This window comes from Colobus angolensis, unplaced genomic scaffold (genome assembly GCF_000951035.1).
Source record: "Colobus angolensis palliatus isolate OR3802 unplaced genomic scaffold, Cang.pa_1.0 Scaffold132, whole genome shotgun sequence".
Lineage (NCBI taxonomy): Eukaryota > Metazoa > Chordata > Mammalia > Primates > Cercopithecidae > Colobus > Colobus angolensis.
Window position 1 is genome coordinate 539338 of NW_012114400.1, and position 27283 is coordinate 566620.

The following is a 27283-nucleotide window of genomic DNA, read 5'->3' on the forward strand; positions in this document are numbered from 1 at the left end:
CTCTGTTCTGTTCCATTGGTCTATATCTCTGTTTTGGCACTAGTACCATGCTGTTTTGGTTACTGTAGCCTTGTAGTAATTTCTGTTTACTCTACTCTTGCTTGTGTTCTGTAGATATCACAGATCTCATGCCAAGACTTTGCCTGATGCAGAGAGCTAAGTAACACAAAAGTACTGAACATTCCAAAGACAAGTCCAGTTTCCATAAACTCATCGGTTATGACTATGTCCATGTTATAGATTCCTGGAGGTACCAATGGAGTTGCCAGCTGCTGTCACTTCATCAACGGGGAGGATCCTGCAAAATCTTCCATTGGATACAGAGAGGTTCCCAGCATGGCTCTGGGGTCTAGATTTTTTTACTTAAAAATCTATAGGGACCAGCCAGTCATGCAAGTGAATGATGTGGTTGAGAGACTACATACCCCAACTCAAGGTACAGCCATTATTTTGCCATTTTGAAATTCAGGCCCAATAATGCCAAAGCTTCCAATTCTTAAAGAGAAGGCAGAAATTCAGATTTTTATAGGAAATCCTTAAATATTGGCGATTTAAAAAGAGCAGGTAGGGCAAACAAAACACATTTGCAGGTTCAATCTGGCCCACAGGCACCTAGTTAAGGATCTCTGCTACAGGTATTTACCAACTGTGTCTCCTCACTAAAGAGTCTAGCAGCCTGGGAGAGCTTTGCTGTGGAATCACCAAATGTCTCCAAACCTTGAAAGGCACAGTGGGGCAAGGAGCTAACTGAACCAAAGACATCATGGTGATTTAGAGGTAAATAATTGTTTTCTAAAAATGATGAGATTTTGTTCCCATCTTTCCTCCTACCAGTCTCCCACTCTGTTCTCTCAAAGAATGAGGTAGGTACACAGGCCTGAGTGAAGGAGAATCTCCTAGAACAATGACCAAAGAACAGTGGCTATTGTGAGGACAGAAAGGAAATATGACAGAGTAACTACAGATCCAAACTGAAGGCCACCAAATACTCTGCTTTTGATCAACATCTGGAGGAAAGAGCTTCAAGGTTTCTTTGAACTCAGTCAGCCTTTGCTCCAAAAGTACTGGCCACCTTTCACAATGGCATCAATGGAATCTCCTGTCCAGACTTTTGGCTACTGAAACAAAGGATCATCAGCTCCTGGGATATGGATGACAGCCATAGAGTAGGAACCCAATAGTGCCCTCCAGCCAGAGAGGAAGCAAATACAACAGGCCAGTGGGGAGGAAGGCCTGTTTTTAATTCTCAGTGGCATCATGCTGTGGCTCAGTGAGGGACTCTGAATTTGGAGAAGGCTGTTACTTGACATATATAATTACCAGTGGCAGCAATCTACCAAAGAGGATAGTGGAGATCCAAGGGCTATTTCAGCTTTTTCAAGAAACAATTCAAAACCTTGTCAGAATAAAATCCACATTTCCTCTTTCTCCTTAGTGCATTTCCCTACCCAGAGTCAAGCACGTAAGACACTGTTCACAGCTGTAGAGTGAACGCTAGCTATGCAGGTGCCAGCCCCATGGTTTGCTTTGGGAGCTAATTTAATGAAAGCTGGAATTGGGGCCAGTAAAGCTTTCATTTCAGGGCCTGTTCTCCACATAGTTGTCTGACAGCTTAACTGGGAAAGAGAAATTACCCAGAGAGGACAGCTAGTAGAAACCATTCTACTATGCACAACCTCCTTTTTTTTTCCTTACTCACTCCAGAGTAATTCCAATCTCCAGTTACCTTCCAATCTGTCTGCTGAAAATCTTTTCCTTGTTTACTGCCATCTGCTACATAAGAAACCCAGACAGCCTCCATCCTCACTACTCTTATTTAAGGAGTCAGCCAGTAGGTACAAACCCGGCTTCCTTGTTCCAATCCGCTGTCATGCTTCTTCACTATTTAAACCTGTGGTCAGGAAGCATTATCTTAGTAATTCAAGGGGTCACCAACTCAAACTCTTCCTTTGCTCTCAATGTCACTGTGTAGTTACGGTCAGTAGGCAGCTCTCTCGGCTGTCTGTCTTGTCTTACTTTTAGACAGTGTAAACCCTGTATGTAAAACCAACATGTGAGGTGCAAGTGGATATCAGTCTGGGCAGTTGGTTAATATGTTCCCAGACTGTTACATAAACCAATAATAAATGTAACTGACCAGCAGGGTTTGACTGGAAATGAAAATCTTACACATCCTCTGCACTCACACTGGCCTTTACTATAGAAGACTTAATTATAATTCATAATTGTGTAACCTCCAAGAAAACTACAAGAAAATAAGGGAAGGAAAAGGGCAGAAAAGGAATGATTTTTCTTTGTCCTTTCTCATGCCTGCTGAGGATGGCATTTCTCCTTTTCTCCAAAAAAGAATAAAGAAAAATAGGATATCAAATAAAAGAGAATAGAGTTTTCTCACGATCTCTCCTACATCTAGACCATCATGGTTCACCATCCTACATTTCTGCTGCCTCTTTCTTTAGGAAGATGAGTAAAAATGATTTTTTCCAATCCACTAATCTTATAAGCCTTTTTGTGCAAATGTCTCTATAAGTATTTAAAAACACTGTAAAATATTGTACTACTAATACAAACACAGAAAAGAAACTATTTAATCAGAGATTTTGATAGTCACCAAATCTAAAGCCAACCATGTGTGTGGTATTCCCACAGCATCTAGGATTGTTAGAGGAAAACAATGTTTTCTTTTAAACAAAATGAAAACATGATGCTGGGTCACATTTCCAAATTCTTTTTCTTAAAAGAGAGAGAAAAAAGATTGAATCTATTTTCATAATAAGTGTGGATGACTCTTGGAAACAATGAACCATTGTTTGTTTTTACTGAACTTAGTAGTAAAATCAAGAAACTATACATTTTCAGTGTGGATATGGAAATTCTAATAAACATAAAATTCATCCTCACTGTGCATTTCAAAATACAGTCAATTCCTATCATCAGATAAGCAAAATAAGAAAAAGGGTTCCACAGAAGAGAATTCCAATTTTTCTGGTTCTTGAAAAAAGCTTTGTAACCAGATAGGCCATTGAGGAACTTGGAGGAAACCATTAGCTGTCTTTGAGGATCTCAGTTTTATCATAAAATGCAAATAAAGTGGGTACTGATGTGAAAATCTATTACAGTAACTTGTTTACCTTTTCCCAAATATTTACTGAGCAGCTTCCTATAAGGCACCTCAGTGCTAGAACCTGGGGATTCAAAAAGAAAGAAGCTGAGCCTAGGGGGCAGATCCAACAAAGTAAACATAATTAAAAACAGTTATAAGAGTGTTATGGGGGGCCGGGCATGGTGGCTCACACCTGTAATCTCAGCACTTTGGGAGGCCAAGATGGGTGGATCATTTGAGGTCAGGAGTTCGAGACCAGCTTGGCCAACATGGTGAAACCCCCTCTCTACTAAAAATACAAAAATTAGCTGGGTGTGGTGGTGAATGACTGTAATCCCAGCTACTCAGGAGGTTGAGGCAGGAGAATTGCTTGAACCTGGTAGACAGAGATTGCAGTGAGCCAAGACTGTGCCATTGCACTCCAGCCTGGGCAAGAGTCAGACTCCATCTCAAAACAAACAAACAAACAAAACAGCATTGTGGGAGATTCGGTAAAGCACACAATAGGTCTCAGCCCAGATTTCAACACCTGCAAGAATCTACTCAAAGAAGGTATGGTCTGTTGCAAGCCTTAAAAAATAGGCAAGTCATGTAGAGAGGCAGTCTGAGTCTAAAAAGAGCATTTATAAAGGTCCAGAGGCCAGAGAGAGTTGTGGCCTTGCAGAAGGCAGTTCAACATGATTGCAGCATGAGGGAAGAATGGGGAAGGATTAGGCGGGAGAAACTGGCAGAACCCTTGTATCTTGAAGGGCCTTGAATGCCATTCCAAGGTATGTGGATTTCACCCTCAAAGGTCTTTGAAGGTTTGGGAGTAACATGGGCAAGTTTTACCTAAAGAAAAGTCATGTCGCTTACAGTGGATGAATTGGTGGGGGGTAAAACAGAGGCCAGAGCAATCCATTAGGAGATGGGAGATGACAGTGACTTGAACTAAGGAAGTGGCAGAGCAGACAGGGAAAAGTGAAAAAAGTGAAAAAAAAATCTAGAGGATTAAGTAGGAACAACTGACAAAAATTGCTTAATAACTTGATATGGATGATGGGGAAGAGGTCCATGTTTCTGGTTTGGGCAAATGCTTGCATGGTGGTGGGAATATAGGAGACAGAGCTGGTTGAGAAAAGGAAGGAGAAAGTGGAGAGCTCCGTCTGAGATACGAATTAGAGGAATCTCTGGACCATTCACATGAAAATGCCAAGAGATCTCTAGGTCTTGAGCTGAAGAGACACCATCAGGGAGAGAATAGAGAGTTGGGAGTCATAGGCGTACATTTGGTAACTGAAGCAGGAATGGACCAGACTACTTGAGATGAGGTTTTCCAATGAAAAGAAAGTCAATCTAGATCCCAGGGGAACACCACTTTTAAGAAACACGCAGTGAGAAATGAGTAAGCCAAAGGGAAGACAGCAAGGTAAGAAGAAAATTAGGAAGATGGAACCATGGATCTGAGCAAAGGCACTGTTATAAAAAAGGAAATTGGTCCACATGATTGAAGGCAGCAGAAAGGGGACTGAAGAGAAAGTGAAGTCAAAGTGACACTGGATTTAATGAGGGGGATTGTTCATTAAATGGTGATCTTGGCAAGGAAACTTTCAGTGGAGTGGTGAGTGTGGAAACTAGATTACGGAAACCAGATGAGAAATGAATGCAAGTGAGAATGGAAAAGTGGGAAATGCCGACCATTCTCTCAAGAAGTTGAACTCTAAGTACTTGAAGCCTGGCACTGGCACTGTGCCTCATTCTCTGTTGTATCTTGAGGTATAATATCAACAAGTGATAAATAAATATCTATTGGATTAATTATAAACAAGGGAAGAAGATGAGGCAAAGGCTACTGGGAGGATGGGTCAAGGAAAAGGATGAGATTCAGAGTGAAAATGAGAAGTTTACTTTAGACAGGATGAAATCTCTCTTCCAGAAGAACAGGAGTAGAAGAAGTCACAAAATTGAAATAATTTTCGTCCACTAGCTTTAGTTTTATTGATGAATTCAGAAGCAAGGTGATCTACTGAGAATGTCAGTGGAAATGATGAAGTAAATAGATATAGAAGAGTAAATGGTAAGCTTACTAGGGAAACAGAAAGATCACTGGGCAGCTGAGGGCCCACTTGAGGGTGGAGAGATTCACCCTGCGTGGCAAAATTAGCATTGACATGAGACTGGGGGATGAACAGTTCTCAGAACTAGAGACTGCAGGAGGACTGATCTGGGATTGGGCTTTTTTAGGTGGGTAAAATAAAAACATGCTGGAGGAAGGGAATCTCAGATATTTGCAATTGGTCCACACTAGAAGGAACTGAAGACCAAAGGAAACTTTGTTAGCGAGTAAAGTATCAAGAGGGTCTTAAAGAAGGTAAGATCAGATTATAGAGGACATGGCAGAATGAGAGCTGAAGGTTTGTTATATAGGGATATTCTATGTGAATATAAGGTAAATACACATCTATCCTGTTGCTTTAGGATCTGGCCACCATGACCAGGTGCTCTAACCAATGTTGCCAACCTCATCACATCGCCCCCCAGGCTCTCAGAACGGTGCCTTGTCCCTCAACCCACCGAGCTTCTTTTGTGATGCTGGTCTTCCCAAGGGGTGAGATGCAGTATTTTACTCATTCTGAGAGTCCAATTCCTGGCATTAGAGACATTCTTGATATCTGTAGTTAATGAATAAATGAAAGAATGTCTCCGCATGTTTGCACATCTTCTAATTTGGTGAAATGCAAACTGTTGTGCTCACTCTCCGAGTATTCTAAGTTCTGAGATTCCATGCAGCAGATCCCTGGCCCTCTGCCATGACGTTTTTCTGTTGAAAGTTAGGGAAGAGGCTCTAGAAGGAACTGTGGGGCTGATGTGAAGGAGAAGTGATGCTTTAGTGGCAGTTGACAAGCCAAGGAGTTCATAGAATACCTCGCAGTGTAGAGAATTTGGTAAATTGAGTAAAAAGCTATCTACATGAAAATATAAGGAGTTCCTGAGTCCCAGCTGTAGATGCCATAGATGTGTGTGATAGTCAAACTATTAAATGTTAGATATTCTAATTCACTATAATTTATTGATAGTCACTACTAACTTTAGTGAATGTGCTGCAGAAGTTAAAATGTCAAAGGTGATGCTATAAAAATGAATTCTTACTCCAGGCCTCAAACTGTCATGCGTGGCTTTATTTATAGACATGTGGTGGTTTCTGAGGCCATACACAGTTAATAAAATGTGACAGAATGAGTTTTTCATGCACTATAACCCTTAGTTATCAAATTTATTTCAGAGACAAAATGATTTAGAATTTTTCATTTTGATTATAAATTATCAGTCACTAAATTTTTTATCATTCACTGAATTACACCAAAGATTCAGGAAAAATTATATAGCAAATCTAGAGTGGGACTTCTCATGCTAAGAACTGTCTAAGTCAATGTGGCAAAAGCAGCCATATGGAATGTTTGCAAAGCATTTTATTGTGGGAAATAAATGTGGGTGTTAAAATACTATGTATAACCACAAATTTAGGCATGCTATTTTTTATCAGCAGTGAGATTTCAGTGTTAAGGCTGAAATTCATTAATTGGGAAAGCTCTAACATAGAACTTTAAAAGAACAGCTGGTGTGTGAGTTAATCAAAAGTAAAAACAAGTTTTCAAAAGGAATATTTCTACCACTCAAGTGGCGTTGTGGGGCAGCAGGGCACGTGCTGTGTTTTAAAGCTAAAGACCTGGGCAGGATTGAATCTAGCTCTTGTGGGGCTGGAAGCTTATATAACCTGGGGGAACCCATTTTAAGAAAAAGGATACAAAATTCCAAATGTAAAATTAAATTTCAAAAGTGAACTTTTTATATAAAAAAATAAAGTAACTATTTGTTCAAAATGAGAAAAGAAATTATAAAATTTTTTAAAGCTGAGTAATGCCACAAGCATTCAAAACCCAGAAAAATATTTTATTAGTTAACTGCCTGACATACTGCTATTATTTTACTTCCTTAAATATTGTTGTTTATATACTCTCAACCTCTTCATATAATATCTATATATTTTTGTATAGAAAGAAAAGCCATATAATTTAGTCTTCCCTCAACCAAAGTTGACTGAAATTTGGTTTTACTAACAGTTTAGAAAAGTTTCAAGTCATTTCACTGTGTTGATGACAGTTTTACGTGCCATTTCAAATGGAACTGCCAAACTTTGTCAGGCTAAATGCCTTTGATCTGCTAGAACGCAATCTAACCTAAGGTGTTGTAATGTAGAAAATGTTATGTACTTGGACATACTCTCTGTTCACAGTACTGCCACAAGTTTGTGCTCTTCCAACACAGCAATTCTGGTATCTTTTAATTCATGTGATTTTTACAGCAAAAAAAGAAATGCATCTGATGTACTTATAATTATATTAAATTGTATTCACTGCATTATCAAGTATGTTTCTGGTAGTTCTGTTTTGACAAGGCATAATGAGAAGTAAATCATTCACTTGAAATTTTTCATGTCTGAGGATTGAAAGTATTTTCCCGAGACAAGTTTCAATTGTTGTTTCTCCTCTGGCCCTCAATTACTTCTGATACCAGTCAGACGACAGAGCCTTTGGTCCTTTTCCACGTGTCAAGTGAACCACAAGAGTAATAACCTACATGTGGAAGTAACTATAAACCACATTATTCTACCGACCGCAAACTAAATGTTAATTCCCAAGTTAATTTCCTCTCAACCAGATCACAGGTATGTCCAGGGCCATTCCCAGTGCCACCCAAAACAAGAAGTGTGATGGATGGGAAGTTGGCTAAGTGGTCTTAGCCAATTGCTTATAAAATATTTCCTGTCACAGATTTTACCAAAACAAATGTGAATACATCGTGATGCACCCCTGAAGCAGGCAGAGTAAAGTGCAAGCTTCATTAGCTTCACAGTTAACCACTTCTGGGCCTGGGCAGGTCACTGTTTTGTCCTAAGCATGGCACTCTGGAAAAATCTTAATTTGTCTGAACTTCAGTTCCCCCTTAGTGAGATGAGGCTACTACTACTAATATGTGTTTCACAGGGTTGTAGCGAGCTCGGAATGAGTTAATTCATGGGAACCATTATCATAATGCTTGGTACACAGTAAATGTTCAATAAATGTTAGCTTTCATGATTAAGCAAAAGATGTTATAAATTGCAGGATACTACATAACAAACTGGTTAGAAGATTAATTCATATACCAACAAACAATAAAGACATTAAGCAGACACAATTGTCATATGTTAATTAAAGCTAATTTTGTAATTTTACTATTACCCTAAATAACTGTATATATTTGAAAACTTTTTAAAAATTATATAAGACCAAAAGGTTGAGGCTGCAGTGGGCTATGATCGTGCCACTACACTTCAGCCTGGGCAGTAGAGTGAGGCCCTATCTCAAAAAGAAAAAAAAAAATTATATCTGAGAGATTTAACTTGTACAGATGGAATACCACTTCTTCCCATCTCACTATAATTGAAATGGGGGTGGGGTGGGCTAGGTGATTTGTTGCCCTATAGCATTTTAGGAGGAAGAAGAATGTTTCTTTTCTAGTATTAATTATTCTAACTGGTGTGTTATATTTCCTTTCCTAGGAAGCATATAAAGAATTCCATTCCCAGAAATCAAGGTTTCAAAATATCTTCAGAAGCAAAGTAAACAAAATGGAAAACAAATCCTAACAATAATTTTATTCATAGGAAATTTTTTCATTGCTAATAAAATCTAGGAACACGATACTTTTTTCAGACTATACAAATTCTTCATTTTACCTTGAAAATCTAAATATTTATTAAGTAATAGGTAATACTGCACAAAATATCTAAGTGAGAAGGCATGAGGTATTTTAGAGTCAAATTTGACACAGAAGCCTCTACATAAATGAGTATACAATCTTTCAAAGTCATAAATTAGTATGCTGCGAGATTCTCCAGACAGCAGGGATCAGAATAAACTGAGAAGGAAGAAATATTTCCTGCCAGTAGCAAGCAGTAAAAATGCCAAATGCAGGGAAGCAAGGGAAGCCTTTTAAAAAACAAATGGGGTTCATCGTGGGACCATACATCTGCCTAAAGCAAACCAGATTATAATTCGTGTTTTATTAGAGATTAGACTTTCAAACATCTTGAGTTTCATCACTTGAATTTAAATGGCCGAGGACCTTTCTCATGGTCCCTAAAAATGTGCCTCTCCTTTCAAAGAGAAATAAATCATTGCTTTCTATTCTGATTTTTGGCTTCTCAATAGCAACTCACTTCTTGGTTGCACTCTGTGGGAGGCAGAATAAATGGCATTGACTTAAAGAATCGAAGTCCACTGAGGCGAAAAGCAGTACTTGTGAGGGCTCAGGTAGGAGACAGAAAAAATCCTGGCAGTTATCTTATTTTTCATGAAGAAACCAGAGCTGAGCTGTGCCAAGCAGACAGCTATGAGCTCACTGCTTTGAAATAATTACGCATTGAGACTTTTCTTCAGGACACAGCTAATGGGTTTATGCAGGAAACATAGCTCAAATATTGATTTACGGGGTTTCTCTTTTTAAATTAGTAATGAGTATGCTTTACCTGTACTTGGGCCTGACAAAGTTCTCTGTTATGTTAACTGATGAACTAGATTAAATAGAAAATAAATATTCAACTAAAGCAGATTGTTCTTAATACACATTTTTATGTTTGGTGGCCTCATTCCTATTCTAGGAGATGCAGAAATCAAAGCCTCAAAGAACTGAAAACGATAGAAGAGCTTTTCAGAGGAATAATACTCCATTGTTGAGACTCAGAACTTAAGTACAAACTGAAGCAAATCCAAAATAAATTGCTCTGTTTAGCCCAGAGCCAATCTGACAAACGCTCTTTTTAATCAAGATGAGATGTGCTGTGATGTCAACCAAGGAAACAGAAACATCATAAGTGGACAGTATTCAAATGATTTCTGTGGGAAGATGCAGAGCAGGATCCAAAACACTGATCTATATATTGCTGCAAATGTTTGCTCCATTCCTAAAGAAAACAAGGAGAAGCATAAGGGAACAGCAAAAAAGTCACCTCAAACGCAGTGATGCATGCTGTAAATTTAGCAGGTCCTTCCAAAACTCCTAACCTGTGCTGTAAGTAAGAGAAGAGATAAATGCAGATCTGTTGGTGTCCAGCACTCACCTGGTTTTAGACTCATTGGATGGCAGTGCAGAGTCTTCATTTATTGTCAAAGTGGTACATTTTGTTTAATTTTGTTGTGTTCAAATAAAGCATTTTTTCATATATACTGCTCCCCACCAAATCCTATTAGTAATGACACTGCCATTGATGACAGGAGAGCCAAGAAAAAGTTGAGAATATTCCACTGTGAAATAAGGATGCAGAGGATGTTAAGGTAGCAGATTTGCTAATATAATAAACAAGAGTTAACAGAGCAAATAATATTTCATTCCACTAACTGGTAGATGTTGAATAGTATAGTTAAATGGATTGGTAAGAATTAAAATGAAAAAATATTATACTGTTGTTGATGATACTGAAAACTGACCATATTTCTCTCAAGAAGCTCAAAGAATCGCATGCTATTCTGAAGGCAAATCTGACATAAGTTCAAAAAAGACTCAGCCATACAAACTTTCTTTGTTTTTTTCCCCTTTCTCCATTCCTCCCCTCCTCAACATTTTGACAAGATGGCTCTTTCTATCTTGAGGTTCAAATAGCACCTTCTCAAAATGCCTTTCTCTGATCACATTATATACAAAGTACTCTCCTATCAGAGCTCTACCCCATTATTCTGGTTTACTTTCTCCTTAACACATCTTTTGAAATAATCTTTTTTGTTTATTTATTTGTGTATCATCTGTCTCTCCCAGCACACCATAAATTCTGCGAGAGCAGGGTCTACATCTGTGCCACCAGCACCTCAAACAGTAACATTTTTTATGTTCTTAGATTGCATGGGTCAGGCACTTATGACATTCTTGCTTGGAGTCTCTCATGAGGTTGTACTTAGATGCAGTGCTGGTAGTTGGTTGCAGGCCTTAGTTTCTCTCCATGTAGGCCTCTGCTTGGGTCTGTTTGGATGTTCTCATGGCATGGGGGCTGGCATTCCCCAGAGCAAGAAATCCATAGCAGAAACTGCAATGCCTTTTATAATCTGGCCTGAGAAGTCACAGGATCTCACTTCTGCCCATCCTGTCAAGTCACATGATTCAGCATGGGACGAGACTATAGAAGGAGTGACTACCAGGATCACTGGGTCCACTGGGAGAGGTTGGTGCTGTTACAGTTCACTGTTTAAAAAAAGCAAGCCTTTGAGGTTCCAAAACCTCATATTTTTATACATTACTTCAACATTTAAAGGACTTTTAAAAATCATTAAAGCTTTCTACTTTACTAAGGCATTTAAAGAAAGTATGAATTTCTTTTTAGTGACTTATATGGTTTGAATGTGTCCCCCAAACTTCATGTGTTGGAAACTTGATCCCCAATGTGCTAATGTTGGGCGGCGGGACATTTAAGAGGTAATTGGGCCTCGAGCTCTGCCCTCATGAGTGGACTGCTATTGTTATTGAATGAGGGGGTTTGTTATCATGAGAGCGAGTTCCTTAGAAAAGGACAAGCTTGGCCTCCCTTGTTCTCTCTCACCCTCTCTTGCCCTACCACTATAGAATGATGCAGCAGAAAGGCCGTCGCCAAATGCCAGCCCCTCAATTTTGGACTCCCAGCCTCCAGAATCATGAGCCAGTGAATTCTGTTCATTATAAATTATTACCAGTCTGTGGTATTCTGTTATAGCAGCACAAAACAGACTAAGACAGTGACAGAATAAATGAAAAGAATCATAAAATGACTACTGCCCCCTTCACTTTGTATTTAATAACAAGTTACTGGTTTTGCTTTACTATCTATTTAGTTGAGAATGTGCAGCACTCAAGCTCTTTGAATGTCAATGTGGGATTAATGCCAAGTGCAGACAAAGCTTGGAGGAGTTTGAACAAGTATTTGGAAGCAAGTCCGCAGACAGGATTTGCAGCCCATGTCTCTTTTGAGACAATGACATATGCAATTCTTCTACCAAAAATGATCTCACTTGTTAACAGTTGATTGTTCAGGGGTCTGGAAAGGATCCTGTATTATTCTGGCACCCAGAGTAAACTTAACTACAGGCTGTAGCCATGTGTAACCCTTATTGTCTCAGGGCTCAAAAGCTAGGGAAGGCAAATATATTTGTAAAGTTGCTGAAGACAAGAATTACCTGTCTGGATTTTTTAAAAGTCACAATCATTTTGCACAAGGTGAAAGGAAGAACACCTTCTCCCAATTATTTCAGAAAAGACAGTTGAATTTCTACTACAATGACTAAAACTAATTACACGAATAAATAAATAGATCAATCCATCAATAAATTAACCAAGGAGCCTGAAGAAAGTATGAATTTCTTTTTAGTGACTCCTCTGGCTTGAATGTGTCCTCCAAAGTTCATGTGTTGGCAACTTGATCCCCAATGTGAGAAGCCTTAAGATTTATCTAGAAAAATGCCTGTTTGGAAACATAGAAAGAAAATAATCAGAAAAGAGAAAATAGAGCCAAATAAACGATGTTAGTACAAGTAGGAGTGAGATTTAAATTAAAATGAGAACTCTACATTCACTCCAAAAAATCAATTCAGGAGAAATTATTTCAGAAGGTAAAACACAGACTATGGTTCCTCTGCTCCTTTGACATCAAAATAAGGGAAACTGTTGCTTTCTGGCTCAAAGCTATGGAACAGGAAGACAATTTGTTATCTAATACTTAACAACTGATATATAGATTAGGGGAAGCAACACTAAATCTCAGATACTCTATTACAAAGAAGAGAGAGAAAAGCTACAAAATCCATTTTGCCTCAGGGCAGAAACAGTTTCACCCTTAGTCCATTAAATCACATTGACTATGATATCAAAGTGAAAACTCGTTAGGGCATTTTATGCTTTCATACTTGAGCCCTAGTGTTACCAACGCACCCAAGAGAAACCTTCCTTCAGAAACTCAAAACAGCTGGCACCAGATTTCAGGGAAAAGAGGCAGCTGGCCTACAGCTGGAGAGTATCAGCTGAATAGACAAGACTGGAGAGGGACGAGGGAGTCAGCCAAAGAGCAGTATTTTCTCGAGATAATTCTGACCTAGCAGAAGGATGTGCTTTTTAGTTTACTAGTTATAGCTCAGAAAGGGAAGAGTGTCATTTTAGAAACTAAACCCCTAGTGTAAGTCAGAGTTACTAATGGGAAGACTCCTTGAAAAAGCAAGTTTTTGCTGTCTTGATTTTGATTTTCCTATAGCATGTAAACTCAAACTCAGGAGACAAGTGATTTTCAGTCTCCCATATCTCTATGTCCCTTGACTTTTGTTTTGCTCTTACACTAAAGTGTCAGCAAGGAGGGAGGTAGCCCCAACCGGCTTCAAGTTACAGGGACCTTTCATGGCACTCATGCTTTTAGCCTCTGAAGGTATCGCCAATGTTTAGCATTTCTATATAATGACACTACTGTGAAGTCAAGTCTTTCCATAGGAGGAGCTATCACTTCAGTGTAATAATCCATTAGCCTGGTGAGACTTGAATTCCAACTGGCAGGTTCTTCTAACCTCCAAAGTGCACATGCAGGCCGCTTTCCTTAACAGCAGACTGAGCAAAAAACACCAGTAACTTTTGCAAAGAACAAACACACATACTGTTTCCCATCACAATGGCAAATGTCAAACGGCTGTTTTTGCTTTTTCCAAAAGTGCGTGGGGTAGAGGGGGAGCATTCTAGGGAAGACTTGCACTTACTTATTTTGCATGCATGATAAAAGTTAAATCTAACCATATACCTACAACACATACACTTATGCTGCAAATATTCCACTCCTAGAGTCAACAGCAGTAGATTTCCCAGTTTTCAGACCTGGAACTATCTCCTCTGACATAGTTCTGACATAATTCTCTGGGCTTTTTTCTTCTCATTACAACCCTTTTTTGCTACTGTTGTTCATGAAAAAAGAGCATTTTCACTCAGGTTAGAGGGCAAATAATTTTTTACAATTTTTATATAGACATGAATCATCAGTCTAACTGCCAAGGACTTGAGACATGGATAAGTCAAAACTACAGAAGACGTCAAATCTAAGTAAAAATAAAGGAAAAAAGCTCAAAAGGCCATCTTAAATAATGTGTCAATAGAGTGAGTTGTTTCATTTGTCATGACATTAGCGGTGGAACTTCAAATACACAGCATGTGGTGGCTAGAAAAGTCTTTAAAGATCAGTCTATGCAACCCTCATTGTACAGGTGAGGAGAGCAAGGCAAGGCAAATAATTCAAGAAAATCTGAAAATACAGTGGTACATGACATAGACAATGCAAAAGAGCAGTTAAGAAATCAGATATTACTGGTACTGGAATGCTCTGTATGGGATGTTGCCGAATACCTTTCAGCTTTTTTCTTTTTCTTTCTTTTTTTTTTGACAGTCTTATTCTGTCGCCCAGGCTGGAGTAGAGTGGTATGATCTCGGCTCACTGCAACCTTCACCTCCTGGGTTCAAGCGATTCTCCTGCCTCAGCCTCCCAAGTAGCTGAGATTACAAGTGTCCGTCACCACGCCTGGCTAATTTTTGTATTTTAGTAGAGATGGGGTTTCACTATGTTGGTCAGGCTGGTCTTGAACTCCTGACCTTAGGTGATCTGCCTGCCTCAGCCTCCCAAAGTGCTGGGATTACAGGCGTGAGCCACCACACCCAGCCTAATCCTTTTTTCTTTTTTTTCTCCTGAGCAGAGATAAAAATTAGGCTCTGTTCTCTAAACATACAACTATTAGGCAACATAGAGACAGAGATAGAGATCAAGGGTTTGTTGCATGATTGGACCAAGCTGACCTGTTATCAAAACTGGCCTCTATATATCCAACATACCGACAATCCCCGCATAGTTAACTGATAGTTCTACTACTGCTGTTATTTTGATAAGATGCATGGGAAAATGAGGGCTTGGCTCTCATAAGACGATTATCAGTAGCAAAGTCTGGCCAATGGGCTTGGAGGTTCCATGCTTTCCAGAGGTACACTTAATAATCTGCCTCTCAGGGTGAGGAGAGTTCAGCAAATATTAGGGAGTTACTGCCCTTTCCACTTTAGACAAACACCAGCAGTTCCCCTTTAGTTCAACGGTATTTGCACAGGCCTTATGAAAGCTGTTAAGATTCAGAACCATTGTCAGAGGACTTGGCAGAATGTAACCTAATCTTCTCTGACTGAGAGACAGAAAACTGGCCCAGAAATGGGGCTATAACCTTCAGTCACCTGCTGGCATTGCTGCGATCTGATGTCTAAGAAATGAGGATCCAGCGTGTCTTTGATGCCCATCAAAGCTTTGAAGTTGTGTCAAGACCAGGGGACAAAGGCAGCACTGTTTATGCAAATCTGGAAACAAAAGAAGCTAAACTCCAAAGCCATTAGAAGTAACATCAGAAATTCAATACCCAGAGATGATTAGAGGCCCTACACCAGTATGAAATAGGAAACCTAAAAGCAAAGCTGGGCAACACACCAAAACACATACTGTAGGAAGGAATCCTGAGCTGGCCAGAGCCTGGCTAGATGTGCTCAGAAGAAGCCTTGATATATGCAGCTCCCTTAGCCAAGAGGTAGCCATCTGTGTGCTAAAAGAAGGACCTCCTGGGCAGCTGCTGCTTCTCTACCTGGTGCACACAGCTCCTTCATAAGAAGGTCCAATATATGCCCTTGCAAGGCTAGCTCTCATGTTGCCACGTTCCTTGGGAGTTCAGTCATCATCAAGCACATGCCTTCCCAAGGAGACAACACTCTTAGCAAACACCTTTGGCACAGTATACAACAGGATAAAATACTACGAGCTTCCTAGAAAAGGATTTTTTTTTTTTTTTTTTGAGACGGAGTCTGGCGCTCTGTTGCCCAGGCTGGAGTGCAGTGGCCGGATCTCAACTCACTGCAAGCTCCGCCTCCCGGGTTTACGCCATTCTCCTGCCTCAGCCTCCCAAGTAGCTGGGACTACAGGCGCCCGCCACCTCGCCCGGCTAGTGTTCTTGTATTTTTTAGTAGAGACGGGGTTTCACCATGTTAGCCAGGATGGTCTTGATCTCCTGACCTCGTGATCCGCCCGTCTCGGCCTCCCAAAGTGCTGGGATTACAGGTATGAGCCACCGCACCGGGCCGAAAAGGATTTTTTAAGACCACCCCACAGAGATCTAAAGTTGGGCTGAGGGTCCAGGAAGCATCGAGTATGCAGTTATGTGAATGTTCTTCAGATATGGTTACCCCCATGAAGAGGAAAGTGTTAGGTCAGGAAAGGACTCAGAGAACATCTCATCCAGAGATTTTCAAGCAAGACTGCATATTATCACCCTCTGGGAAGTTTTCAAAACATGTCAATTGCCCTGGATCATCAAATGATTCCAACAGGCGGCTGCATTTGAAAACCACAATTTTAGCACATTTCCCTTATGTTACAGGAAAGGAAACTGAGGCCCGGAGATAATAAGTGACTTGTTCAAAGCAGCCCAGCATGAGCAATGCTTCCAAAACCTTTCACAGGACAACACAGATAGCATATTTTCACACTAGGGAAAAATGAAAGAGGATGCTTTTGGCTAGAGACAACTGTCCTGGGGACCCCACTGCCACCAGCCTCACTTCATCCCCAGGTGATTGTTGTTTTCTTGATGGGATGTGCTAAGCTGTGGTATGCAGCTCACATTTTTGAGAAGGAGAAAAGATACAAAAATAAAGTGGATGCATAAACTTAAGAACCTTTATTGTAGAATTTTTGCCCTGCCACCAAAACAACACAAGAAAATAGGATATGGAACAGTATAAGATTTAACAACTAAGTTGCAATATTTCCCACAGGAGGCTGCTGTAAATGCAGTTATAATAATGCTGCCATATCAACTCCTTAAAAAATATCTGTTATGCAGCAGCAGCAAACTCAGAACAATCCTCTGTATAGCAGAACAGAACTGTGTGAATTTCTAAAATGCCATATTTTGAGTTCACAGCTAGTGAAGACACCAGGCTTAGGGACTTTGTAATATCATGTAATTAAGGCTGAACTGCCAGCTACTAAAAACAGGCTAATTTAGTAGACTGTTTACATTTGTCACAAATGAGGGGAGGAGTTTTTAATGGCATGCCAATGGGAAAAATCAAAGAAAATTAAATATGAGAAACAAAGAAACCAAGATTAGGGAATATGGGGACTGAAGTGGCTCAAATGAATTCTATTTAATTTAAGCAAATGCACTGGTTTGATTTCCCTGTACTCTATTAAAAGATGTTCATTAATAGGTATTTTTTCTTCTGCAATACTAAAGGCTTAATGAACTCATTGTGTAAGATACACTGAGGAAAGAGTGTGACAGAGTGCCATTTTACACTGAGTCCCAGTGCAAGGAGCTTCATACAGTGAGCAAAACATTTGGGGCACCGTCTTTTAAAAAATCTTTTAAAAAAATTGCTACTATTAGAGACAGAACATATGTGCTTGACTTAATAATAATAACACAAATAATGCATGCCTGGCTGGGTTTCTCCTGTATAATCCTGTACATTATGACTTCTCTGAATAAGAAAATCCCTTGGTCTTTTTGATGGTTTAAGCATCTGGAATCTGGAGTTTAGAATATTCCAGAGTATGCCAACTTTCCAAACTCTGAAAACCCCATGATCTGTACTTTAAGTGCATGCATACATAGCCTTCTAGGAGCTCATCTTCTACAGTTCCCAAACCAAGAGGAAGTGCATCCAAGTCACTTGTGTACATGCTTAACACACCAATTCCTAGGTCCCCGCTGTGGACCATCTGATGAATGTGACTGAAGTGGGCGTCAGAAATCCGTGTATCTAACAAATGCTCCAGGCATTGTGATGCAACTGGCCTCTGAACCTGTATTTGGGAAACACTATTGAATCCAGCAGCTTTATACTAAAGCATTGGCAGAACAATGTAAGGACCATGTCCATTCATGGCCAATGAACTAGACCAATGGGGACAAGTCACTTTTAGGCCACCTCAATTACTAATTTCCACATGATCACCTGGATTTATCCACACAGACAATCAATGATGGTGGAATAAATAAAAGAAAGTAACTAACACTTTTAAAATCCATTGTTTTAGAAATCTATAGTTTGTCTTGCTAAATAAAAAGCCTACAATGGAAACCAATGTACCCAGTAAATCTTATTAAAATCTAACAAGATTGAGGAAAGACAGAGAAGAGGCCTGTACTTTTCTAAAATATTTTTGTGTGCTGGCTGTTTCAAGCCTTACATGCCAATTCCACAAAATCCATTTGCAACACAAGACATGGTCTGACTGTCTGAATGCTCTACTGCCCAACCTGTTTCTAGCACAGGGAAAGCAGTGGTGTGGGAGCTACATACAAGCTTACTGTTCAATGGTGCAGTGATGACATGAAAAATCCTGATTCCGCTTGGCAGCAACTTTCCACTATCTTGGCGGGTGTAAACCATAATCACTGTGGTGTGTGGAGCTGAGACAGGATTATGGGGCTGGCTGGCAACCAAGAAACTAAAAAGCAGTCTATTAGTCCAGCAAGGGACTCTCTGTCAGGAATGCCATGGCCCCAAATGTCTACAACCACATTTTTCACAACTATCCCAAGAATTTAAGTTCCACTGTTAGTCTCTAGAAAATTCTACCTTTCCCAAGACTCTAAAAAACAGCAATTTCTCACTTAATATGGCTTTCAGGGAGAACACCAATCAATGTACCTCCATAGACCCTCCTGTCTTAGAGTTACGTCTCTCTCTCTCTTGTGAGAATGAGATACTTGCCTTCACCACTGCCCTCCCCATCTCCAAAACATATACAATCACTCTCAGAAAGAAAAGGGGCTGGAAAGAAAGAGTCCTACTTCCCTCTTGGCAGCAATTGTACGCACTTTGGGCTTGGCAGTCCAAATGCAGAAAGCTCTATGTAAGGAACCTCCTCTCTGCAGCCTGATATATCCCTCAATAGGCCTTGAAGTGATTCAACCTGGAAGGTAATGAACTATTCCAATAAAGCCAATGTGTGAATGAAATCAGGTACTCATGAAAATGCTTCAGCTCAGCAGCTCGTCCCAGACTCATCTTCTACCATACTCTTGGGGGCATACAGCCCAAGATCACTATTCCAAGATCATTATTTATGTTATTATTTGTGTTTCTGAAAGATATATCTTCTAAGATGTCTTCAAACATTAATCAGAAAACACTGGAGGGAAGGAGATTATTTTGCACTATGTTTGCAGAGGAACAAAATCTTATCAGTTAAACCAACAAGTCAGGGTACAGGCCTTAGCTTGCTGAATTTGACAGACAACTAAAATAATAATTGTTGCTTCAATTAAGTGAAACACGTTACAAAGTCAGCCCTGGCAGGATGTCATGGAGCTATTATTCAAAGGCTAACTCTGAAAGGATTTCTGTATGGTGCTCCTAGAGAGGAAAAGAAACGCCCTGCAGCCAAATCTGAGGTTTAATTCATGCAAGAGGCTTGGCTAATGCCACCGACCACAAATGCTGCATTTTCATGGATCTGAACTACAGAAAGTTTCAGCAAATTAATTACAGCCACTCTATTTATATTCTACCTGACTTTTCAATTATTACCTATGATGAGATTCTTTTCTATTTTTATGAACATTAATGCACAGCTTTCCTACCAGAGGAGTAGAGAACTAAGGGAGAAGTAATACAATCTTGATCCTTTTACCACTAGGTCACTTGCTGGCAGCTTGCCAAGCCTGCTAGTTCCCCAAAGCAGTTACTGCTTGGGTCCTGGGGTTCCTTCAGCAGCCTGAGATGGGAGCAAAGGTCACCACCCAAATGCCAACAGGGGTCAGGCAAGTCAAATCAAAGAAAGACAGCGGGGACTAACTGCAAGTGCACACAGTGTATGTCTGATAGGGACTGGGCTGCCTGGACAAAATCCAGGGGACAGCAGCTACTCAGCTCCAACAATAGTTGCTGTGTATGAATCCAGGCCTGGCAAGGTCAGGTGCTGGTTACATGGCATGTTTTGTGTGTGAGAAGTTATCAAGTTATACATTTATGATATATAAACTTTTGGATAAATATTACTCCTCATCAAAAAGTTTTTTTTATTAGGGCCAGACCTTCTAGAGGCTGGAGAGACAAGGACAAGAGAGCAGGATGGGTGTTATCAGAGAGGCCTTCAGAGTACCTGACTGCAACAGGTGTTATATGAAGCTGGCTTTTATTGTGCCACCCAGGTCATGGCTGTAGGTAGGCTGGCAGTGTTTAAAGAACATGGGATAGAGAGATAGATTTTAAAATATCACACTTATCCAGAATTGGATATGTAAAACACTCATATTTGGGATAAAATGAAAAGGATATATATACATGTATAGAAGGTTTCTTGAAAAATACACAAGAAAGTGTTAACATTGGTCACTGGCAGGTGGTATAGAGTAGATGGGAGATATAATTTTTGTTATATTCCCAATCATACTTTTAAAAAAATTTATTATGCAAGTATATTACTTTTCCATTTTAAAAAACCAGAAGAGCAAATTCTTAAAATAACTGAATTACTATTAAAAACCCACAAAGACCCTAAGGGCTTCAGATTTTAAAAAATTAACAATTTTTGATAGGCTGACAACATATCAATTAAATGCAATTAAATGAACAAGTCACTCTTTTGAAATAAAAATGTCAAAACATACAATACATACATTTTGCAATTCCTGATGAATAATAGCCATAATTTAAACACATACAGTAAAAGTTCTTCATGATATGGTAACTGGGGAATAGGTGTAGTGGCCATACCATAGGCTAATGATTTTCTTTCAGACTTTACGGTATGTTGTTATGCTATGTCAAGAAATGTGCAGAAACAAGCCTTATTATTGTCCTACTATAGTCCTATATAAGCCTTATAATGGTCCTACTATACTGTGCCACAGACTTGGAGACGGTGCCACACAGCAATATGACCCATGTGCACGTTTAAGCGTTGGAAAAAGAACCAAGGGACGACCAGCAGCCTTCTCAGTTACAAGGCATTCATTGTTCATTCCTATGACCACCAAAGACAGACAAGCAAAAGGAACCTAAGAAGCACATGCTTATGTATTTGGAGTCACAAAGAAACTCCCTGGCATAATCACTTGGATAAAGGAGCTAAAACAAATCTGGGAAAACCAAACTCTGCTTAAAATACTCCCCATGCTCCTTTAAACCAAGAAGAATATTCATGATAAAATAATTGGCATTAAAACAGCTACACAGGATTAAAAATCTAGAAATCAGTTATCTCATTCCATAATCACCATGGAAATCTCTTAACTGCCCTGTGCTTTAGATCCCTCGTCATGGAACTCAATGTAATAAAACCAGGGCAATTTAGGCATCCTTTCTAATTCTGCAGTTAAGTTGTCATAACTGGAACAACAGGATTGGTGACATTTATTAGTCGCTTCAGTTTTTACCAAAAGGAAATATTCTGAGGCCCAATCATGTTTTGAAATTGGAGGTTGCAGGGAGGATTGATAATTTCTTCAATCATTTGGAATTAAGCTGAATTTAGGGGACAACGAAATCTAAGACTACTGATTAAAAAGGCTGAAAAATGGAACCTCTATTTTACCATTGCGAACCGAAAATGTAGCCAATGCATATACGATCAGTGCCGCCTTAATCATTTGCCACTAATAATACTTGAGAAATTTCTTTCTACTGTTATGTAGGTATGATCACAGCAAGTGACTTGTCTATTTATGTACAACTCACATTTTAGTCATAATTTGTCCCTATGAAATATACCAAAACAGATTAGAGTTCACTAAAAAGTGCCTGAACTAAGTGATGAAATTATCAAGACAGCGGAAGAGAACCACTGAGACCCTTGCATCATTCAAGTGGAAATGACAATTCTTATTTGAAAGAAACACTAGCGTTCTTATCTTCCCAAGTTGGGTCAACTGACAGAAGCAAAAACTAGAACTAATTGGTCTTTTCATGATCTTAAGCAGACCATCTGTACTCGGTCTGCAACATTAGCTGCCTGGGTCACATCCTGGCTCCACCATGCATTAGCCTAGTGACCTCAGGCAAGTTATTTATATTCTCTGTGCCTCAGTTTCCTTCTGTGTAAAATAATAGAGTAGAATGTAATGGCATCTCCCACCTAGGGTTGTTGTCTAGAGTAAATCAGTTTTGATACCAAAATGTTTAGAACAGTGCCTCCATGAATGTATGTTTCCTTCCTTCCTTCCTTCCTTCCTTCCTTCCTTCCTTCCTTCCTTCCTTCCTTCCTTCTTCTTTTTCCCTTCCCTTCCCTTTTTCCTTTTCTTTTTTTTTTGAGACAGGGTCTTGCTGTGTTGCCCAGGATGGAGTATAGCGGCTCAATCTCGGCTTGCTGCAACCTCCACCTCCTGGGTTCAAGCAATCTACCCACCTCAGTCTTCCAAGTAGCTGGGACTACAGGTGCATGCCATCGTGCCCGGATAAGTTTTGCATTTCTTGTAGAGATGGCATTTCACCATGTTGCCCAGGCTGGTCTTGAACTCCTTGGCTTAAGAAATCTGCCCACCTCGGCCTCCCAAAGTGCTAGAATTACAGGCATGAGCCACTGCATCCAGATAAATGTTAGTTTTCTATACTAATATTTTGTTGTTGTTGTTGTTGGAAAGAAGAAACTAAACGAATTTCCATTTGAAGATTTTTTAAAATCTTGATTTTGACAGGTAAAGGTAAAGGAGATAGGAGAAAAAGGAAAAGATTGAAAAGAAATAGCAACTATCATTGACTTAGTAGCATTTATGTAAAAGACATTGTGCATACCTTGTATCATTTACTTGTAACAATAACTCTTTGAGACAGGTGTTACTATTAGTTATTTGAAGACAAGGCAGTTATGTCTTAGAAGTTTACTGATGTGCCCACAAACACACAGATTTGCGCTCTAGTCTATCTGACCCTAAGCTTGTGTATTTCTTCCTCCAACTCTGGTTGATGCCCTCCACGCTAAACTACCAGATTGGGAAAATGAGGAAAGGAAGAAAAAGGTGAGGAAAACAGATGAACAGAGAGAAGGGGACTAAGGCATCATCTGCTTTTTCAGTCATAAACCAAGACTTCTATCTGTAGGGATAACATACAACATTTAATGTCAAGATTGTAATGATAAAATATGACACCATTCTTACCACTGGTGCTGAAAAATGTCACTGGTAATAGTTTGGAACATTTTATAAGCACAAAGTATATTAGCATTTCTAGTTAAACAGTTATGAAAATGCTACTGATTGGACATTAAAATGTAGAGATAAATTCAAGATAATCCCCAAACAATGCAGAAATAAAGTAGTATGCAAAATGTTAGGATCATCCCCCAGCTCATCACTGTTAATGTTTATGTCAACAGAAGCTCATCTCTTTTTTTAAAAATCCATAAAGTGGTTCCCAATTTAGTATGTTACTTTTCAAAACTCTACCAAACAAAATGCCCAGATCTTTCTATAATTACATAGCAGTTACTGCCTTGTGCCTGCACAGGCTCTGTGAATCCCAACTGTCTTCCCACAAGCAACAGCAGGCTCTCCAAAAGAAAAATTTAATGTTTCATTCGGGGCAAATGTTTTTCCCTGTGCCATGCTTCAGTTTTAACTCTCATGGTACTTGGCCCCACTCTCCCTAATCATAGGTTTAGGGAGATGAGGTCAGCCTTCCCTCTGTTGCTAAGGCCACTTGCTCATGGCTCCACTGAATTAAGGATAACCCACTGAAGTACACTGCCACTTGTCACAATGCCTCACAGTTCCCTTCATCTCAGCATATTGCCAATTCCCTAAAACTTAGTGCAGGTTTTAGGACACACGAGATAGATATCTTCCTTAGGTTCTTAACACAGGATTGTGATACTTGAAGGAAAACAATTAGTTTGGTGGACTTTGAGATCAGACAGGTAAATGTTAAAAGCTTTCCTTTTTGCTTGTACAAAGTATCTATAAAATATAAATTTTCCTTTGTTCAGACTAATCTGAATAAACTTGATGCTAACTGAGATAACTGCAGACATTCTTTAACAGCAGGATCTTCCAGGTCGATTTGATGATACTCATTTTACCTGTATGTGCAGTGCGGATCTGGTCCAGAATTTAAAGTGAGAAAAATGATCACATAACAGGGGAGTCTGAATGTGATCAAAAAGCCAGGTCTCTCACTGACCCATCTAGGACAGAAATCAGATGCTCCTCTAGCCCGTGGGTGGATGAATGAGAAGAGTGAGTCTGCACAGAGTGAGTTATTGAGATCAGATTCAGAGGAAGCTGAACTCCGTGTGGCTCTGTATTCACCGCAGTTCTATTTTATGAAGTTCTGGGTAGCTCACAGCCATTTTTGACATCAGCATGTGCTCACTTTGCAGAATGGATACTAATCAGTTTGGCATCTTGGAATGTTGCATAGAGCTTGGGAATGAGAAACTAGAGGCAAGCAATTGGCAGAAGCACCTCAAAGTTGTAACAACCTAAACTGAGGTACGACCTCCCATCGGAGTGTTATATCCCATAAGCTTCCCAGCCAAATGTTCCCCTAGGGCCAGACCAGAAGTCAGCATTTCCAGAGAGATTCTATGGTACAATACAATTCATTTGTAGACTTGTAGTCATTAGACCTGCCACCCACTTCATCTCCCTGAGAGAAAACTCTGGTTGATGCCCTATTATCTTTTTTGTTTGTTTTTTGCCTTGCTGATCCCTTTTTCTAGAGCCATCCTTCTTTCTCAGGTTTTAGTTGATTTTTACTCTTCCTCCAAAACTTAGTCCAAACTAAGTGTCAACTCATCAAGAAGCCATCCATATCCATACAACTGCCCAAATTTGATTTATAAATCATTTGATTCTTCCCCAAACTCTTTAAAAGCCATTCAGATCACCTTACACTGCCCAATAAAATGAATCATATTTATCTGTAAAAAACACACGTATCTAAATACACTTTTTTTTCAGCCCTGACCTGGCTGGTTCTTATTTTAAAAATGCATTAGAAGAATATGCTTATACAGTCTCTCTGTACCTGAGTTCTCTCACCTGTAAAGTGGTATAATAACAGTGCATATCTGATAGGGTCATTTTGAAGCTCAAACCAGAAAATGAATGTAAAGTTCTTAGAAGAACCATGAGGTCTTATTATGATGTGTGGAATTTATAAATAAATGTAATTTTGAGTAAGTCAATTACTTTAAACACATTTCTTCTTCTGGGAAATAGAGATAATTTTATTTCTTTACAGAATGGTAGTAAGAATCAAATGAGATAACAGTACATGAAAGTTATTTCCAAAGGTTCTTTACAGCTCCTTTGTGAGCTGAAAAGGACTACTTCGAAACTGGGATTTGTATTATTGTTACCTAAAGAATTATACAATGTTTTAAAGACAGAACCAAGATTGTTCAAAGAAGAGTCTTCAATGACTGATGTAAGCATGGCCTTGTACTTCTTGCTTAACCTGCCAATGCTGGACATAAAGGAAAACAGATTTCAAAGGTCTATGCAGAACTGGAATTCTCTCATCTAAATAAGACACCCGTGTCCATACCATCTGGAACTTACAGGGAACTTAGGATGTACATTGATGCTGGTTGATCCTAATTATATTGCAGAATCTATGGAATTCAAGAGCCATAAAGAATTTTTGAAATCATTTATTCCAACTTCCTCGTTTTATTGATGAGGAAACTGATGCCTATGGATTCCAAGCAACCAGCCCCAAATCACATATCAAACTAGTGATAAGTCAAGTCTCCTAATTTGTGGATTACAGGTTGATTTAAATTTTGTTTATATCATGTTCCCTGACTTTTTAGGGTGCCCTTTAGGGATACGCTTGGGTTCAAATTCCAGTTTCACCATGTACTAATTCTGTGACTTTAAGTGACTTACTGAACTGATGCAAGTCTGTCTCTTCCTTGCAAAATAAACATCATAGTATCCTCTTAAAAGTTTACTGTATGATAAAAGAGGTAATGTCTCTAAATCGGGTAGCAAAACATATGCCTTACACCTGCTTCACCACTCACCAACTTCTTATGGTAAATACTGTAACGTTTTAAAAAACTAAATCGTGCATAAAGATCAAAACCATATTTTAAAATATCTCTTTAAAAAAAAACTAAGGTAACTGATATGTGTGAATTTATTTTGGTAATGAAGTGGTTAAAAAAAAATTCCCTCTCTTTTAAAGCCTGGCTGTCCCAGTGCTCTCTTTCCACGTAATATGCCCTTCTCCGCAAGGCAGTCACGTACCGCAGGGTGTATAGTAAAGCAGTGTACAGCACAGTGCTGTACTATATCACATGTTTGCTTTCGCACCTTTGCACCTCTCCCACCAGGTACCCTGAGGTTGCCAATTCTAGCTGCTGCTTTTAGTCCTCTTCCTCTCTTTGCCCAACCGCTGCTTTAAGGATCTGTCTAGACTGAGAACAGCTCCCTTTATCAACACAAGACAGAAATTGCTCCAGAGTCACCTGGGCTCTGTCTTCCTCAGGGGGCCAGAGTCTTCTTGTCCGAGTACCTGACAGCCCATCTCCCCTGGCCAGCGTCCACCTCCTCGTCCTCCACAAGCTCCTCAGCGGTTCGCCTCGCCACCAACTAACTTCTCGCCCTTTGATCCTCACGTTTATAAAAGGTGCGAGACGACCAAGTTCTACAAGGTGGGGCGGGCAGCCACCCGCACTGATCCCCTGGCCCTCCCCGCAGCAGACACACAGACCAGGTCGAAGCTTCTTTCCTCCGGGGACACAACTTGGCTGTTTATCTTTCCCAGGGCGTCTTCGTCGCTCCCTGGGACATGGAACCCCGACGCACTGGCAGGGACAGCCCGGAGCGCTCTCAGGAGACCAGGCCCAGGTGGTGCCATGATTGGGCACACTCCGCGGGCCCCGCCCAATCTCCATCCCTAGGTCCAGGACCCCTGGGAGAGCTGGGAGCACATTTCCAGCCTGGAGCAGAAGCCTGGCACCGGGAAGTCAGAGCAGCGCACTCCGGCGCCCCAGCCACTATGGAACCCCTGGCCAACCGCAGTTACGTTCCATCTGTCGCGTCTACAGGGGAATACGGCGACAGGCACCCTATCCCCTCACGTCAGAGCTAGCAGTATGAGGTGGGGAAAGAGGAAACCTCAAGA

The 27283-nt window shown here is 39.9% G+C and overlaps 1 protein-coding gene across 1 annotated transcript in view; it reads right to left on the minus strand.

Moving 5' to 3' along the window:
• Window positions 1–27283, minus strand: part of COLGALT2 (collagen beta(1-O)galactosyltransferase 2) — a 101098-nt gene that overhangs the window by 72873 nt on the left and 942 nt on the right. The gene's annotated exons all lie outside the window — the stretch shown is intronic.